We start from the raw sequence: 15,787 nt of genomic DNA, 5'->3' as shown, positions 1-15,787 counted from the left end.
GAGTAGGAGAAGCGGGTTGCATTGACAATCCAACACAATGGGCAGCACATTGAACACATTTTATAAGTGGTGAGAAACTTGTAAATAACTCGTGAAAAAATAAAGTTACGTTGAAACCAAGCACACCATTGTTTTTCTTGTGACATTACCAATAAGTTTGATGTGTCACATGGCCCTCTTCCTATTGAAAAAACAAAAGTTGTATCCAAGATGGCCGACTTCTAAATGGCCACCATGGTCACCACCCATCTTGAGGAGTTTGCCCCCTCACATATACTAATGTGCCACAAACGGGACTTTAATATCACCAACCATTCCCATGTTATTACAGTGTATCCATATAAATGGCCCACCCTGTATTTCAGTTATTAAAACACTGAATTATTGTTTAAGTATTTTACTTTTAATACCGTGTGCATAATTCTCCAATTTCTCCACTTTTTGTTTTGCACATTGCAATAATCTTGAAAAATGATGGATTTATAGAGGTCAGGGGAATATGTGATTGATTGATCTTCACAATGGAAATAGCCAGTATTAAGTGCTTCTGGCTTCCTCCTAGCCCTTGGTATTGAGATAAATAATTCCATACCAGACCTACATACTATATATGATTTGGATTTATGTCACAGTGCCTTTTTTTTTTCAAAACAAATATGTCTGAATGTAAATCCCTTGAATGAGTCTCACTTCCTCCTCTGCAGATGGCTGACCTCACCTTTGAAAATTCTATTGGAGGAACTCTCATCCTTCCATTGGCTCCCAACCCAATTAGTGAGAGTGCATTGATTTTAGTCAGTTATGCGAGTTGTCCCTTGTGACCTCCCATTCATTCAGGCTAAAAATCAATAAAAATGATAATTGATTGTTATAATGGGGATAAATTTAGTTGTGGCTTTCATGAGTTACAAAAACAAGAGCAAGCATTGTGAAAAACAGTCACTGATGTTACATCCCCTTTCATTTTTTACCCATTATGATATTTCTATCTTTACTCTGAGGTTTTCTATCTGGTTTTAAATAACAAATACACGCAGATTTAAACCATTCATGACTGAAGGGAATAACAACCCCCAAAGAGTCATTGTTGTCCATTATGGTGAATAGTGTGTATTGTGACACTTTCCTGACTGCTCACTGCATTGTTATTGTTGTACAGGTATGTGGCCTTTGCTTCATGGCCACATACCTAAGATGTTCCAGTGTGTTCTGTTTATCTCGTGATATAAGTACAAGCTAAAGTGGCTTTTCACTCTGCTGCTCATGTATCAAACAATACATGCAAGCAGAAACAGATATAAGAAGAAGAAATAGTGATGTGAAAAAGTATTTGCCTCATTCCTAATTTTTTTTATTTTATTTTATTATTTTGCATATTTTTCTACACTTACATGTTTCAGATTTTGAAATAAAACATAAGTGAAAGTTAATTTATTAAGGGAAAAAAAGTTATCCAAACCTACTTGGTCCTCTGTGAAAATGTAATTGCTCCCTAAACCTAATAACTGGTTGTGCCACACTTGATTTGATTTACACTTGTTACCACAGCACAAATGCATTGAAACACCAGTGGTCAGCTTGACAGAAATACCAAAACATGTTGACCTCATTGTTCACATCTTTGTTGGTGGGTTTTTTTTCCTTCAGCCGAGCAACAGCTGTCAGTATCAGTTGTAGCTGAGTGTCAATGGATAACAAACTGCACAGAGATAAGCTCTAACTGCTTCTACACTATTGTTGTTAAGAAAAAGGACTTAATCCTGTCACTTTAGCACAAACCATTTGAAATCCACACATGTGGGTGTTTACAGCTGTGTGTGTCAGTGGTTTGGGATTCCATGACTATGTTTAACTCTCTGCCAGGAAGTCTTATATCCATTTAATTTCAGGTTTTTTGTTTGTTGTGCAGATTAGGGACCATGGGCCTGTGCTTCGTACGTCGCTTACTACATCCAAGATCAAATGAAACATCCAAGACCAAACCATCGCGCTAACCGTGAGCGCGCTAATCCGGTTCCCCTGTTGACGATTAGTACAGCTGGATGAAGTAATGCGCGATCACTGGGTGCCGTAAAAGGGGATACGCATCGATAGCAGAAACAGTGATCGGCAACCCTCTGATTGGTCGGCGAAAATGTCGAAGGAGTGCACTCGGCTCGGTATTTTTCGGCAGCAGAGCAAGAACTCTTGAGTGAGGGATTTCAGGAGTTTCAGAGTTAAATCAGAACGCAAGGGAACACTGCAAAGGCTGCAAAAGCAAGGAGAGAGGGCTGGCAGAAAGTTGCTGACAAATTAAACTCGTAAGTAATTTAATAATAATAATAATAATATATTGGATTTATATAGCGCTTTTCAAGGCACCCAAAGCGCTTTACAATGCCACTATTCAGTCACTCTCACATTCACACACTGGTGGAGGCAGCTACGGTTGTAGCCACAGCTGCCCTGGGGCAGACTGATAGAAGCGAGGCTGCCATATCGCGCCATCGGCCCCTCTGGCCAACACCAGTAGGCGGTAGGGTAGATTTATTATATTACACTATATTATCCAATATTATATTACATTATATTATATTGTTATATTATATCCTCTTTCACATTAGAGCCGCAACAGGACCCACTAGAACATGGGAACAAGTAAAAGTGAAATATAAGAATATTCGATAGAATGGTAATATTTATCACTTATATTGCTTTTCGTCTCTTGGAAAGAGACCCTGAAATAATCTGTTTGTTTGTTCATAACAGCAACCAAGAAAAGGGCAGAGCAAAAAAAGACAGGTGGTGGTCCTGCACCCCCTCGTCAACAAGTTGGTTAAGTGAATAATACCCTCACGGGGAAATCGATATCTCTCAATGAGCACACTGTCGCGCTGAGCTAAAGGATCCTGTCTGTCCCGCAATATACGCTGAATTCTGAGGACTCTCCTTATCAATCTTGCACCTTCCGCAATATGGAACGCCAGGACTGCCATAATGAATTAATTAAATACACCATTAAATAATTAATTAAATGTGTCAATAATTAATTAAAATTGGAATTAATTAATTAAATAAATAGTTATGACACATGTAATTAATTAATTATTGACACATTTAATTAATTAGTTATGTATTTCACATTTTAATTAATTATTGACACATTTAATTAATTAATTATTGACACATTTAATTAATTATTTATGTATTTCACATTTTAATTAATTATTGACACATTTAATTAATTATTGACACATTTAATTAATTATTTAATGATATATTTATTTATTTCATTTTGGCAGTCCTGGCGCCTGGCTCTCGTCATGAAATAATTTTATCTGTCAGCCTCACCCATCAAACTCAGGGGGCGGGGTTAACGCTGCCCATGCAGCTTCTCTAACATTTGATTGGTTGCCGTGCAAAGTAAGTCAAAACAGGTCGATCCTAGATAATCGATTGCTTGTGTAGACTTGGGGCAGCCAGGTATCCCAGAATGCAGATCAAATCACAGGCAGCAATGGTGGTGGTGTAGTTTTAAAATACCCCGTTTTTCTGTCACCAGCTACACTTTTAACAGTGTTTTAGCCGCGAATGTCGCGCCGTATGTCTGGTCAGGTTGTCAACATAGAACATGCTTGCAAAAGTGCTCAGATGTTTTCAGAGATTTCACTAGCTCTGCTAACAGTTAGCATGCAGAGTGCACCGAGGGGGTACATTAACCGGTTTGTTTACATATTCCACTCTCCGTGTTCCACATGTTGCATTCGCAGATTCTCATTTTCACCGAACGATCGTCTCTTTCCGCCTGGTCTTGTGTCTCTGTGCTTCTGTAACATAAAGAACGAGCTGACATTTTTCTCACGAAACCAGCGATCAGCTCAGCAGACCCTCAGTTTACCTGCATGCATCCTCCTCCTCATCTGTCAGCTGTTTAACACCTGCTGCTAATTCAAGAAACACGCCTACATTACCTGGTGATAGTCACAGTTTAACTGCACAAGATAAGTAAATATAGTGTTTTCCCCGAGCGCAGAGCTGCTGGAGCTTGTTTCCTTACAGAGCACTTTATAGGCGAGCCAGCTTTATCAGCGGCTGATGTCCAATCACCAGCACACAGCTTTCAAACCTCAGCTGAGTTTTAGCTCTCAGTGGTTAAACGCTGGACTTCATTCACTCAGGTTCTGTCTGTCGGGTCACGTTTACTTCGCTGTTTTATTTACAACTGAGCAAATCGGTTTGGCTGAGGTTAAAGTTACGTTTCATAACTGCATAGTTTCACAGACGTTTAATGGTTCACTGGCACATGTGTTAGACTGAACTATCATCTAAATATCATCTGTTTTTTAATAGTTATTCAACTGTATTCTAAGCACCAGCTGTCTGTTAGAATGTGATTTTTTTTCTCTCTCTGTTGGCAGAGGTATAAAAATGCGCAGGAAAATCTGACGTGCATGGCAAACTTCACCGACGATATTTAGGGAGGAATAAACACACATCAAACATAAATGAACCATTTGCCTGTCTCCATAATTGAGAGCATTTTCTCTTCTTATGTCAACTCTCTCTCTCTCTCTCTCTCTCTCTCTTTTTTTTTTGCTTTTTTTTTTGCTTTTTCGGTCATGTTATGTTTACCTGTCAAAGGCTTGTTACAAACTATGAAACACATTGTGCAGACTTCTGGATGTTAGAAGAAAACTAATACTGCTCATGAATGAGACTAAAGGCAGGAAGGTGTCCTTTAAAACTAAACATGTTAATAGGACCTCCCTGTTTATATCATAGTTTATGATATAGCACGTGTATTTCAGTAATAGCCTGCTGAGGCCACTATACGTGCTGGCCTCATATCAAATGTGAAGGCAGACTGAGTCTATGTTTGACGTTTGTTTATATCTAATCTTCCTTTTCAAACATTTAAACAGCAGCGAGTCTGCAGCTGAGGGAATACAAATTCAAATTGTCGGAACAGGTTTGCTCGTTTCTTGGATTCATTTGGTGATTTATTAAATGTATAACTGTTATTCTAATCTGCTGCTGAGTCTCTTACACTTTTCTTTATGCTGTATATTTTCACGTCTCTGGAATAGTTGGCAGTTAGATAGTCAGCTGGGAAACTTTGTGTTAACTCATGGAGCTGAGGATATCGTGGATATGCTGACCTCGCTGCGTGGTGTACAGAGCGAGGTCAGCATGATTAATATTCACAATAAAAATATTAGCCGAACATCATGAAGTCTGTATATGTTTCATAGTGTCGAACAACCTTTGTACAGTTAAAGCCAGCAGTTACTACATGACGGAAACACCAACTTTATCTCTTTTATGCGTTTATACACAGGTCACGCTGATTACTGAACAAAAACCCAAAGATCAGATGTTAAACAGATTTATTTGCTCTCTCTCCTCCTTAAACATGTTTTTAATGTTAGTTATAATTCAGAATTGGCGACTGAAACACGTAGGACACATAAGAACATCAGGAAATAAAACACCGATAAATATAACCTCAGTAAAAGAAGTCAGCGGGGGTTACTACAGCTGTGTACCGGGGCCTGCGCTTTGTCGGTGGGATTGCTTGCGAGGCGAGCGGGTCTATCCCACGCTTTGCCGTGAGACTGGGACGACATCTCCGAAATCATCGAAACACTTTTGCAAAGAGGCTGTATCTTGACAAACCGACCAGACACATGAAGATTAAACCACTACATTCTCGGCTAAAAAAATATTAAAACGGTATTTGGTGACACACAAACAGGGTTTTTCAAAGCTCAGTTCTGTTAGCTTCCACATGCCGGTTGTTGTGTGCTAGAAACAATGGCCACCAGGCCAAAGCAATGGTTTTGACTCGATCAGCGTTAACCCCGCCCCCTGAGTTTGATGGGTGAGGCTGACAGATAAAATTATTTCATGATGAGAGCCAGGCGCCAGGACTGCCAAAATGAAATAAATAAATATATCATTAAATAATTAATTAAATGTGTCAATAATTAATGAAATGTGTCAATAATTAATTAAAATGTGAAATACATAAATAATTAATTAAATGTGTCAATAATTAATTAATTACATATATCATAACTATTTATTTAATTAATTAATTCCAATTTTAATTAATTATTGCCACATTTAATTAATTATTTAATGGTGTATTTAATTAATTCATTATGGCAGTCCTGGCGTTCCATACCACAATGGGTGGCTCGCGTAAACGGACAGGACATGGCTGCGACAGGCTTCCCAAATCCACCTTTGCTTTTATAGCCGTGGTCTCTCATCTTGATTACACGAAGTAATTTACAATTACTACTCTGAAATATGAATTACATCTGTAATAATCACATACATGTAATAGAATGTTAATAGTACATTTCCCTTTTTTAGGAAATGACCTGTATGTATCTGTGTGACATCAATAAAAGGATCAGGTGCTGCATTATCTTTAGTTACATTGATGTTATTTATTTATGGTGAAACAGTGGTGGAATATCGCTGTTGCTTTCGTATAAATGAAGCGGACATACCTGCGTGGCCGCGATCTAATCCTGTTTACATAAAGTGAACCTGCTCCCGAGCAGGTTTACGCTTACGGCTCTGTTGCTATGACAGCAAGTCCCGGATGAGCTTCGGGGAACCGAACGATCCAGGATCACGCAAAATCGTCAACAATCTAATCCAGCTAACTTACTTAGCGAGGTACGAAGAACAGGCCCATTGTGTGAGAAAAATGATGTTTGAGTTGGCTGCTTGACAAAACCCCAGATATCTCCACTCTCCCTGTACTTCTTTTTCCTCCCAGGAAAGTGTTCACAGAGGTCAATTTCCCCTCATCCTCACTGAGGGTAAGCTTCACATACTACTGTCTTTATAATATCAAACACTGTGAGGTAAAAAAAAATAACACAACATAATCATATAAGCGCTGTAGTTTTGAGACCAAAGACACTGCTAAATTTGTACACACCACCATCTAGGTCTGTCAAACAATCTTGACAAACAACCCCCCCACCCCACATCCTGAGCACAAGCATGATTGAATCTAGTTGTTAGGAATAGGCTGGTGTGGACTAAGCTTTCTTTGTTTTTCATTTATATTCCATTAAATGAAATGTTATTTATACATTTTTCCTAACTCGCAACAACAGCCATCTTATAATGTAAGGTAAAGACTCTTCAGTACTACAGTGAAAACCTCACCAATCACCAATCAGCCTGACTACCAATCCATGTACTCCTTGTCTTGTGACTGAGAGCCTGTTAGCCAATGAGTGTGTAGTGTTACACTATATTTGTAAAGTTGGTATAACCAAAATGTACATAATAGTCACTCATTTATGGTCATATTGAAGGTTTTGTTCAATACGAGCATAAATGAACGATTGACCTCATAATCTCTGCAGAAAATTGTTTGCAGAGGTCAAGACAGAAAGCTGTTCTCCCACAGACTTCAACACAAACGCAACTATGGCCATTTATTGGCCTTCTGATAGAAAGCAGGTTTAAGGCACATCCACACAAGCTCAATCTTTCTGACCAGGAAGCAACAGTTGTGGTCAAAAGCTTATACGCGCTCATTATGGGCTTTCAATGATTTCTTTTAATCTTTTTCTTTGAAAATGCCGGAACACCAGTGTCACTGTCCATAGTGGAGGGAGTTTCATATTCCCATGGACTGAAAGAGTGCTGACCCAAACGGAAGCCCCTGCTCCCCAAATCAACACCTTCAAGCTTTACTGAAATTTCCAGCTGCACACATGGACAAGCCAAATACCTTGTAGACAAAGGTTTTACAGTCAGTTGAGAAAAAGATTGGGTTATTTGGCCACAAAGACATAAGGGATGTTTGGAAGAGTAAAGATTGGGCTTTCAAATCTAAATGTATCAGCTATCAAGTGTGGGGGTGGTAGCATCCTGAAGTTGTTTTGGTGCTAGTGGTACTGTTAGATATTACGATGTGAATGCAGAAAAAAAAGAGGACTATCAACAGCTAAATGCTTGAAACTGAGATACAATTGGATGTTCCAAACTGACATCAAAATTGGTTTAGGAATGGATAAAGCAGACTAGCATTAAGCCTCTGCAATAGGCTTCCCAAAATCCCAACATATTTTATTGATTGATCTAAATTAATAAATAAGTTACCGATCACGGTGAGTTTTTGCGCTGGGTTAAAAAAAAAGAAAATATTTTAGATGAAGGGGGAAACAAATACTTATAAATATTTACATTGAGCTTCTTTTAATGTGTTAATATTTTTTTTCATGGTGTTTCTCTCTAGCACCATGAAGGATTTCAACAACAACTCCAATTATTCTGTAATTGTAATGGGATGTATAAAAGCAGTAGGACAGCAGACAGAGTCACAAGAGAGGCGAGTGTGAGACCGAGGAAGGAAATAATAATGAGAAAGGAACAGCGTGAGAAGAGAGAAAGATCAAAAAGTGTAAGAGGTTATAAAAAGAGAAAGATCACATCTCTGTGGGAAAAGAATCTGCCTTAAAACCCAGTGCAGAAGTGAGAAATAAATTAACATAAAAGTTGGAGAAAGGAAGCAAACCGAGCATAAGGGTGGAAATAGGATCCCTGAAAATCTGACAGCGAGAGAGAGACCAAAATGTGGTGGTGACAGATTTCTGAGTGTCTGGGATGAGAATCTTCAGCAGGTGTGAATCTCGTCTCAGCCTGCAGATCAGAGGTAGACGTCAAAACCCAAGACGCACACGTACATTTGCGCATAATACAGACAAGATTTTTTTTTCCTGGCAAGCTGTCTTGATTTTCCCCTTCCTCTGTCATCTTTCTATTTTCTATCTCCCACTCTCTGGTGAGCACGCTCACGTGGTCATGCACCTTAAAAGAAACTTTACAAACTGACTACATACACCCACGTTACATTTTTATCCTTTTTGCTTTATTACTTTTTTCTTTAGTGTTTCCCTAATGATAACCCACATACATCGACTGATTCTAATGTGACTAATGTGACAGCTACTGCAGTTTAAACGTTAAATTTCAACCTACTGATAATCTATGTTACGGTTATATTAATATAGAGGATATATTGGGCTTTGTTTACTCGGCTAATGAATCAGTTTTTCTGGGGGGGGGGGGGGGTTGTAATATGTGATTTGGAGCTTCTGCCTATTTATCTTTTTCCTCTTTGTTTTTTTCTCTGTGGTTATGTCTGACAAAAATCACAAAATAGTTACATTAAAAAGAAGCTGTATCTCTGTAGATCATAGGAACAATACCTTGATCATACATCTGAAACCTGCTGTGTGTGCTGGTATGTCTGCAGTGTATCACTGAAATCAGAACCACAAAGTAATTTGTTTTAAAACTACCTGCACTTTTTGATCTTTTCTCAGGTCACTGCAGCAATAATGAAAAGTACAGAATTTGGGGGGACCCCCCAAAAGATGGCTTTGACTAAAAAGATAGATATTAAAGGTGGAAGGAATAATTCAGGAAGTGACTATCATAATCCAGCTTAAGAGGAAGCCTGTTCATGCATTGTATGAAAACCACTATGGAGGTTCTTTGTTTTTATAAAGAGCCTCCATATTGGCCATATATTAATCTATACATCTTATCAATCTTTCTTTCCTTCTTCTATTTTTCATGGACCACTACAGATTAAATGTTGCAGTTTCTCTGTCAATCCATGCTAATGAAGGGAACACTTGGATATTTGTACAAAGCTGTGACTAAAACTCATATAAACATGATTTAGATTCAGAACTTCTATTCAAGGCATAATCCCAAAGGTCTGCATTGTGTTTAATCAAAAGACTAAAGTGACAAAAAGTCCATAAGGAAAGGCTTAATTGTAATAAACTGCTCCACAACGGAAATTAAATTCTTTTATCAGTGGCAGGATGATGAAAAGCAGCATGAAAATGTCACTGTGAATGTGTTTGTGTACACACTCTCCTGCATGAATCAAGTTCGTCCCAGTGGCAGATCTGTGCAAAAAAATAATAATATTTGGCACATGATTCTAATTGCACATTTGCAAACACGCACACACATGTCTCTCTGTGCTGTGGGCTCTCTAAGGAGGAGTGGACAGCTGCCTCTCTAAAACTGAACTGTAATTAACACCTTTAAACCCAACATGCCAGATTCGTAAACAAAAGAAGGCTGGGACACATTAAAAGTGGATTAGTCCCAAAGATGCAAATATCCTAGTGTCATTTTCATCATACTACCCAGAATCCATAGGGTGACCCACGAATAGGCAAGTGGGAGGACTGAAATGGATGCTAATGTTTTGAATGAGAGGGCTGGAGACTGACAGAGTGATGTAATGAGTGGAAAATAGAGGGAGATAGCAGGAGTACAATAGATGGTATTACAAACAGAGCAGTGTCAGTCATACAGTCATACATAATTCCTTTGGACCTAAGTCCCAGGGATTTGCTTCACTCTTAATATTCTGCTCTAAACACACCAATACCCACACCATCTATCAGGCATCAGCACTTACACAATTACTGTAACACTTAGCTAGAGGATAATGAGGTTAGGAATAATAATTAATCATAATAATGGGATATTTCAGTGACTTAACATATTGTGTATAGAGGTCTAGTGTTTGGTAGTTCTTACATGACCTCTTAAGGTACAAGGGTATGTACTGTGACATGGCTAGGTGGTTATAAAATACCACAGAATGATGGACTGAGTACTTAGAGCACCCATTCAGTAAAAATACTTAAAAAAAAAAGCTCCCTTACAGTTTTAGGTGTTGTATGAAAACTGTATGTAAACAAGATTTCTAGTATTTAGCCACAGAATGTAACAATATAATAATTACAAAGGTGAGGAGGGTGACAGTAATTAACAACATATGAAACTAATCAGGGAATCTGGAAGGACAGAAAGGAAGTACAAGACACAAAAGAAAGCTAAGTAAGTAAAATGTAAAACAGGAACTAGCCAACAAAGACATTAATAAAAAAACAGTTAAGAAGTCAGAGGGAAACACAAACAGGAACACTAGGGAGATTACTACTACGAGTTGCAGCTTTCTCAAACTACTCAAGGGTGACTGGAATCATCTGACACAGGAAATCCAAGAGAAAATATTTTTAAAAGTTAGAATTTCTCGATGGCTCTCTTTTTAACATGCCATCAAACTCCTATTTCACGTATGGTTAAGACTTAATCGTACGTAGGTTAAGGTTTGGAACTCCTTTGGGATTTGTAGGCATAATGGAAACATGCTTTGGAATTCATCATTGCCAGTGCATAAAAGAATACATAATTTTGCTGTCCCCAGCAATAGATCCACCAAATTTCAAGAGGATTGCCCAGGTTGTGGAATAATAACAGGACAGACAGATGGGGCGATGGACAGAGATTTCTCAAATTAGAAAGGTTTCTTTTTAAATGATCAGTTTGTTAGTATTTGTGCCTATATCAAAATAAAAGTACTCAAAATCTAGAACAGTCTGTTTTCAAAGTTTACAGGTATAAATATTGATACTTTAAGATAAGCATCATCTTCGGTTAGGCACTTTTTCTGTTCAACTCTTTGTTAATGATTTTAGACATGGTCAAGTTAACCTGCTGAAGTTTAAATTGAGCATCAGAATATGGAAGAAAGCTTGGTTAAGTGGCTTTTAATGGGGCATGGTTATTATTACTGGACAGGCTGGTCTGAGTATTTCAGAAAATGCTAATCTACTGATTTTCCCAGATAAACATCTCTACTCATAGAGTGCAGTTTCATAAAAAATGTTTCACCCTCTCATTCAAGAGAGATCCAAGAATGGGAAGTCCAGCTGGGTCCAAACACTTAGGACTATCTAGACACAAGACTAGGAAAACATGGCCTGATTTTATGAGTTTTGTTCTGCTGTGACATTTGGTTGTTGTAGTGTACATCTGATTGTGGTGTACACAACATGAAAGCATGGGTAAAGATCTCTTAAAAAATTTTCCAGCACCGTGTCCATGCAACAAAGAATTAAGGCAATTCTAGATGCAAAGAAAAGCATCCAACTCAGCACTAGGAAACTGTATCTAATAAAGTGTCCATTGGTCATATAGACTACTAAAACTTTACTTTAAATAGACCACTATCCACAACTGATTTAGACATGATCAAATTAACATACTGTATTCAATTATAGTGCATTATTTCCATATAGTTAGAGACAGATATTAAACTGATTTCAGAGTGTTTCCTCACCTGGATTGGAAGCATCACTAGTATCACCACTATAATTAACTCATGCATTTTTTACGTGGCACTGTTTTAAAGAATGCGTTATGCTGAGTCCATATGGCACCAACATGTGAATATTTTGCTGAACTATTATCTGATGCAGCTGGCATTACATGTGGCTTGAATTTATAGTAAACATTCATCACTTCTAAGGAAAAACGAATATTCTTACGTCTGAATTAAAACATAAAATACAGTTTATGCTCACTGGGATAAAACAGTGTGTTTGAGATGGCTCAACTTATGAAGCAGACATTGAAAAAACCGTGATGATGCCCCTCACTGACCTTACAATCTTTGACAAGATCAAGATCAAAGCTGCAACCAGAAGTACCAGTAGTCGTTCAGTTTCCTCTCTCGCTGATGGCGGTGGCTTCCTGGCTTTCTTTCGCTGTTGCCGTACTCATTAATGTGTCTACTTCACAGTTTGAATGGAAGTACAAAGTCATTGAACATTTGATGGGGTGTCTTATAAGCAGCACTTTGCACAGTCAAGCTAAGACACCTTGAGGCTTGTTAATATGAGCCTGATACAACAGTGACTTCTTGGTTTCACTGCTTTGCATCATCTACCCATCAATGTGAAGTCTGTTCATTCAGATTTTGTGTGTTTCCAGTTTTGAAATTTCACCAGCCCCTGTATTTGGGCAGATGTGCATGAGCAGGTGTGTATATTCACGCACCTGTGCATATGTTTGTGTCCTTTCCTAATTTCTGCTAATTGGTCTTAATAACTTTAAAAAGGCAAGTGGACTTCTTTAACTTTGTGATGATGTTTCCCCTCTTATCCAAGAGACTTCTTCAGTTCTAAAAACCAACAACAAATTTAAAAAAGCTTGTCTTTTTTGAAGCTCTTAAGACTAGCATGCCATAAATGAATGAGAATCTGCACAAACATTTCTTCTTTCTAGTTAAAAGCCTAAAGAATTCCTATAGTTTGATAACATGCAAGTATACTTTTCTCAATCTATTTCAAGTTATTTTCCATTCATTTGTGCTCTCTTATTGAAAATGAGATGCCCTAAAATTAAAGTGCTCGACAAATCATCTGTTGTATCAAAAAAAATCAAATATCAGTAACATAATATTACAAATTAAAAATTTAATTAGAAGTGTTATCTGGAAACCACTAGCCAGCACACAGCTAAACAATATTGCCAAAATTATTCTTTTACATGAATACTCAAAAAATTCACATGACTTTGAGTGCTATCCCATTCTTAATCCATTGTGTTTGATATGATGTCGACCCACCCTTCTCAGGTAAAACAGCTTCCCAAAGGTGTTGAGGACAGGACTCTGTGCAGGCCAGTCAAGTTCTTCCATACCAAACTTGCTCATCCAGGTCTTTATGGACCTTGCTTTGTGCACTGGTGTGCAGTCATTTTGGAACAGGAAGAGGCCATCCCCAAATTATTCCCTGCAATCTTGGGAGCATGATATTGAAGAGCCCAACTCCTGTTCTGTGATTTTACATAGCCTTCCACTTTGTGGCTGATTGCTATCATTCCCAATCACTTCTACTTTGTTATAACACCACATACAGTTGACTGTGTAATATTCAATATCAAGGAAATTTCACAACTGGACTTGTTACCCAAGTGGCATCCTGTCACAGTACTGGGCTGGAATTCACTGAGCTCCTGGGAGCTCAAGGGAACCCAGGGAACTGCACGTGAGATGGACCCAAATGCGAACAGCGACAAGATAACAAACTTTATTGCGTGCACAGAGATACAAGATAACAAGACATGAGAAGGTAGTGGGAGTCTCTAATGTGGATGCACTGAAACAGAGGGACAGCATGATTAGATGCTGAGTGATGAAAGGTGAATACTGGATTTGCGGGTTTGGGCTCTGGGGAAGGTAGCGTCCAAGAAGTTTGTGATCAAGTGAGGTTCCAATCTTGTGTTTCCAGGAATCCAGGAGTGACGGCGGGCAGGAGGACAGGCTGGTGAGTGCAATGAGATGCTTAGTTTCTAACAGGCAGTTTGAATCGATGCAGAGAATCTTGCAAAAGTGACCAGCATCCAGGGAACTAAGCTGCAGGTGAATTAAGCGGTGCAGTGGCGGGGAAACTGAAGGCACAAGGAAATCAATTTAGGTACAGTGTATAGACAAAAAAGCTACAATGCAATTAGACCAAGACTTTGCTGGCTGTACGTATTGCCTCAATGATTTCCGTTAATGGATGACAGGTGAGAAGCCTGGGCTCCGCCCACAATGTGGACACAGGAAGACACAGGCTGATAGCAAGAAAACACCAGATGCTCACCTGGATCATAACACTGAGAGTGACCCATTTGTTAACAAGTGTTTGTAGAAACAGTCTGCATGCCAAAGTGTTTGATTTTATACACCTGTGGCCGTGGAAGTGCTTGAAGCACCTGAATTCAATGATTTGGATGGCTGAGTGAATACTTTTGGCAATATACTGTATGTAGGATAACTTGACAAAGGAAAAGAGGTGACAGGGTCAATACATACAGGCGGAGGAAAGAGGTAACAGGTAGGGAACACAGGTGAAGCTAATCACAGAAGACAAGACAAGGGAAATAAAACTGAATGTAAGAAACAAGAGATAAAGACCCTAACATACAAACACAGGTGGACACATGGGCCAAGAAAATAATGTGACTATACCCTACTCATGTTTTATTTCTTAGTAAACTTGTGAAAAGACTATTCCATTCCAGTTACAGCATGGAAAACAAAGTTTTGCACAGGTTGTTGTTTAGGTGAGCAGGTCCTGCAGTATTAAGGCAAACAAAGGAGAGTATCAACCCTTTTGATGAGCGTGTATGTCATTCTGTCACCACCAGGACAGAGAGACTGAGATCAAATCTGACAGCCAAAGGCTTGAGCTGCACACAGGATAACAGGCTTTACTGTATGTGTGTGTGAGACGGGGTGAGTGTGTGTGTCTTTATTGGTTGTATGTGTGAGGTTTCGGGTGGGGGCAAGAGCACGATCTCACCTTACCATTGCCTGTCACTGGCAACAGATGTCCACACGTTATTTTACCCACAAGCCACACTGTGTGTTTGTGTCTGTGGGTGAATTTGCATGGCCTCTTTTGTGAGCACTGAGTTGTAGACATTTTGGAAAAGTAAAGTCATTTTAGCTGACACTATTTCAAAGAGCTTTGAGAGTTTGAGGTTAAGACTTGGGGTTTAATTTCAGATCTAAGTTTAGGATTGGGATTATGGTTGAGGATAAGTGCGTTGTTTGCAATTATTACAACATTGTAAGTGGAGAGGGAAGGTCAAACATGTTTGCCTCACAAAGCTAGCCAGACATGTTTTCATGCATATAGGAAACAACTGCACCGAAGCACATGAACTCAAAATAAATCCATCTCCCTCACACAACACCAGTGTTGTCGAAGTGTCATGTCATCATCTGCTCATTCTGTGTGACCCTAATTTAACAGCCTTTGTGCTCACCTTAGGAGAGATGGAAAAAGGAAAAACATCTTTTTCCATTGACTGCAGTAATGAAGGTACACGTTATAGGCAGAGGAAATTTGCCTCTCGGTCTATAGTCTTCAGCTCTGCATTCAAATCTCCCATCTCA

This window comes from Rhamphochromis longiceps, linkage group LG7 (assembly GCF_057381845.1).
Source record: "Rhamphochromis longiceps isolate RC_006_pf linkage group LG7, R_longiceps_female_GT1.1, whole genome shotgun sequence".
Classification (NCBI taxonomy): domain Eukaryota; kingdom Metazoa; phylum Chordata; class Actinopteri; order Cichliformes; family Cichlidae; genus Rhamphochromis; species Rhamphochromis longiceps.
This window is presented reverse-complemented; position numbering follows the sequence as displayed.